Raw genomic sequence first — 4,717 nt, forward strand, 5'->3', positions numbered from 1 at the left:
AGAGGCGGGGGCAGAGAGGCAGGCGGGGGGCGGGGCGAGAGGCGGGGGCAGAGAGGCAGGCGGGGCGAGGGGCGGGGAGAGGGGCGGGGCGAGGGGGCGGGGAGGGGCGAGGGGCGGGGCGCAGGCGAGGTGCTGGGGGCTGCGGAGGCGCGTCGCGCGGCCAGGCCCCGCGTGGGTCCCGGCAGGCTCCGGCGCCCCCCAGCGCTGGGCCGCGGGGCTCCCCTGGAGGCCCCTCCCGCGGCCCAGGATGGTGGCGGGCCACCCGGGAGGCGAGGGCGAGCGTGGCGGGGTCGGTGCGCGTCCTCCGCAGCTGGGCGGTGTGGGCGTGTCCCCGCGGAGGGCGAGTCGGGCCCTCGGGGAGACGTGGGGACGGCGACCAGAAGGCGGGCGGGGGGCCTCCCCGCTGCCCCCGGAGAGCGGGCGAGCGCCTTCCCGGGCCGGGGAGCCCGCGACTGGGAGAGTGCTGCGGCGTCAGGCCGGGACGGGAGAACGGCACGCGTCCCGAGCGCGTCCGTGGGGTAGCCTCCTAACTCCTCTCGAGTCGGTTCCCGTGGGAGCAGGCGGGCCTGCTGGGACACCCCACAAGGCACCCCCCTTCTGTCTCCCAGTGTGACCCTCCTCGGCCATATATTCTTTGGTTCTGACTTACTTTCCTCTTTGGGCGAAGCTAAGGAGAGATGTCTGGGGAATCATTTTTTAAAAGACATCGTGAACCTGAAAATGACTTAATGTTGCCCTCACCCCTAGTGTGCAGTTACCCTGGGCACGGAATTCTAGGTTAGTGACCACATCCTTAGACGGAAGGCATGGTTTCCTGTCTCCTCCCGCCCAGGAGTGCTGGTAAACTGAGAGCCATCCTCATTTCAAATCCTTTACCCACATTTCTAATCCTTTCCTCTCTGAAGTTTTCAGGATCTCCTTTTGAAATTTCACAATGTGGTGCCTCCACGTGCCTGGGTTTTCACCCACTGTGTTTGGCAGCCAAAGTGGGGGTGGCCCAACCATTTGCAAACTCCTGTCCTTCAGTCCTGGGAAATGATTTCATTTATTATTTCACCCGTCAAATACTTACCAATGACACCTCCTCAGTCGCTGTTACCTCTAGCTAAAATTCCTATTTCAGGATGTCAGACCTTCAGTACTGGCCCGTGAGTGCCCAAATGCATTCTCTCCTGTTTCCCGTCTTAACCTCTTTGGTCTGCTTTCCGAGGGATTTCTTCCATGAGGCTTTTCTTTCTGCTGCCCTTGTTTAATTTTCAAGAGCTCTTGCTTCTTCAAAACTTTTTTTTAGTAAGAGAAACACTCTGTTTTGCTTCCTGGAAGGTACGACCTCTTCATCTGAGGATATAATGAGACACTGAAGTGTGATTCTCTGCTTACTGTTTGCTCCACATTGTCTTTCTCCTTGTTCCTTTAGCCCTGTCTTCCAGGAAGAAGCCTCCGAGATGGCGAGTAGTTTGTCGTCTGCTCATGATAAGGAATGATAGACCAGAGGACTGACTGGAAAAGTTAGGTTTGTGAGTGGGACTCATCAAACTTTAGCTTGACTCTGGGGTGTGCCGGTGGTCTGTTAGTTGTGGGACCCCTGTCGCTCTCGCTAGGTAGGTCCTTCCTCTTGGGCTAGTCAGGCTTCACATGAAGAGTCTTCCAGTCTCCTGAAGTACATGGGCCTGGCTGCCCCTAGTTTAGGAGGCAAATAGTGGCTGGGAGTGGGGAAGGTCAGCATTTTCTGGGTGTGGTAGACCTCCACTGTGCCTGCTGTCCTCCTGGAATCCCTCTGTGCAGAGGGATAAAATTCCAGGCTGCTGCCAGGATGGCAAATGGCAGTCAATTGCCACTGCCCGAGCTGTGCAGAGAGGCACTGTGTCACAGCACCCATTTAAATCAAGGTGCTGAGCATTAGTCTCTGAGTGACACAGTTAGAAATCTAGCCTCTGAGTTCGGTGGGGGAGGCAGAAAATAGACATGTAAATATATGATAGTTTCTCCAGTGAAATATGCATGCAAGGGGCACTGCACTTTTCAGAGTGAAACTCACATGGCCGGAGGCAGTGAGGACCTAGACTCGGAGGCCACCAGCAAGAGCTGAGGGCACACGAGCTTTTCTTGGTGCCATAGGGCCACCATGGCGATCAAGGCCACAACTACTCAGTGACACTTGACTTAACCAAATCAGGTTAATTTGTGTCAGCAGCCTCTTTGATTAGAACTCACCCGTTTAGTGTACAATTCACTGATTTACAGTATGTTTACAGAGCTGTGCAGTCATCACTGCCATCGTTTAGAGCATTTGCATCACCCCAGAAAGAAGCCCCTCCCCTTTAGCAGTACCCCATGCCCCTTTCTGCGACCCCTGCCGACAATTAATCTATTTTGTCTCTATGGGTTTGTCTATTCTGGATGTTTCATATAAATGGAGTCATACGGCCTTTGGTCTGGCTTCTTTTATGCAGCTTAATGTGTTCAAGATTCACCCATGTTGTGGCATGTATAGATATGCTTCATTTTTGTCAAATAATATTCCATATATTCTAATGCATTCTCATATATCCATTGCATGGACATATCACATTTTGTTCAAGCATTCATGAGTTCATGGACATTTAGGTCTTTTCCTGCTTTTTGGCTATCATAAATAATGCTATGAACATTAATATACAAGCTTTTGTGTAGACCTGTTTTTATTTATGTTGGGGATATACCTAGGGGTGGAACTGCTGGGTCATATAGTGACTGTTGTCCTTTTGAGGAACCACCAGACTGTTTTCCAAAGTGACTGCATCATTTTACATTCCTACCGGCAGTTAAGAGTTCCAGTTTCCCTGTATCCTCGCCAACTTACCATTTACTTTTATTACAGCCATCCTAGTAGGTATGCAGTGGTATCTCATGGTGGTTTTGTTTCACTAAGGACTAATGTTGAATACCTTTTCATGTGTCTATCAGCCATTTGTGTATCTTTGTTGGAGAAATGTCTGTTCCATCAGTCCTTTGTGCACTTTTAATTGGTTTGTTTTTTACACATTCTAGACACCAGACCCTTGTAAGATATGTAGCTTACAAAAATTTTCTCTCCTTCTGTGGGTTCACTTTCTTCATGAAGTCCTTTGGAATACAAGTTTTTTATTTTGATGAAGCCCAACTCACATACTTTTTTTTTGTCACTTGTGCTTTTGTCCCCAAATAACTTCATGGAGGACAGCAGCTACTTGACCTCAACATCAGCCCTAAGGTGTTAGAAGAAAACTTCCTTTAGGTTGGAACCATCTCACTTTGGATACCTACCACAACCGTGGGGCCCACACTAACAGGGGATCCCGTAGTAAAGGGCTGCTGTTTGTTTCTGTGGGCACAAAAGTGTCTTTACCCTCAGCCTTGAAATAGTTTTGCTGAGCATTCAATTCTGGTTTGAATTTTACTATTTCAGTGTTGTTTTTCATTTGTAAGTGATCTTTTATCTCCCTCCCATTTGCAGAATCTGGGCATACACATGGAGTCCTGGTAATACATCTAAACGTTTATAAGTTATAAACCAAAATAATTCAAATAAATTTCATTAATTTTATGATTAAATCCTTTTATAAAAAAACATCTATTCATTATCTAGCAATCAATAGCTATCTAGTTACCAATGTAAATAAAATAATCAGTATTGTGCTTCATGCATATTAAGTCTAGACCTATAAATGCATAAATAAATTCAAAGTGGTGTCAAGTTTTGATGTGTTCCTCACCTTGCCCAACTGTCGTGAATAATGCACGCCTCAGGAGAGCTCTGGCCCATGAAGTGGGGCAGAAGAGAAACAAGGTAACGGAGGTTGGCCCTGCTGGGAAGCTGCTAAGGCAAAACTCACATTCTGTCTCTGAAAGTGGAGGATTTTACCAATAATTCGTCTTCTACTTATCTATAAACAGCTACTTTTGCTCAACTACTTTCCACAATGCAAACCGCTATTTATCTGATTTATCGTCGCTATTGACCGACACAGTCGCCTTCTGTCGACTGGAGTCGGGGAGTTTTCCTGAGCCCGAAACTGCCAGCGGATTCCAGGGCCACAGGTGTGCCCGCCGGCAGTGCGCTCCGGGGCCCGGTCTCTCCCACACGCTGGTCTGGGTGCCCAACGGCCACCGAGTCCAGCTCTCAGTCCGGGCCTCGGGGGACCCCCGTGTGGCTCAAGGTCGGTCACCTGTGCAGTGGGGGCACCGTGCCAGCCCGCAGAGACCGCGGAAAAGCGGCGGGAAGGGCCGCCGGCCAAGGCCAAGCTGACGCCGCCCCGGTCGAGAGCAGCGCGGCGGGGCGGGCTCTCCCGAGGCTCCTTCCGGCAACGTCGGGCGTCTCCACGCTGCCGGCCCTCCGCCGCCCCCTGACCCTCGTCCCCTTCCCTCAGGAAGCCGAGGGTCCCCGGGCCAGGGAGCCCCCGAGGCTCAGGCGGCGGGCCTCCAGGCGGAGGGGGCGCGGCCGTCGGGTGGGTCGGCCCTCGGCGGGCCCGCCCTCACCTCTTGGGGCTTGGGGTTCGGCGCCAGCCTGCGCGGACCAGGAAGGACGTTGGGGCGACACAGCCCCCGCGCTGCCGGCCCTCCGCCACCCCTCTGCCTCGTCCCCTACACCCGCCCTCCTCCCACACATGGTCCGCGGAGGACCGTCACGTCCGCTTCCGCCGCTCAGGTTCGTCTCGCGAGAGCCGCGCTGCCTCGCGAGGCCAGCCCATGGGCGGGG

Source organism: Manis javanica, chromosome 7, assembly GCF_040802235.1.
Source record: "Manis javanica isolate MJ-LG chromosome 7, MJ_LKY, whole genome shotgun sequence".
Lineage (NCBI taxonomy): Eukaryota > Metazoa > Chordata > Mammalia > Pholidota > Manidae > Manis > Manis javanica.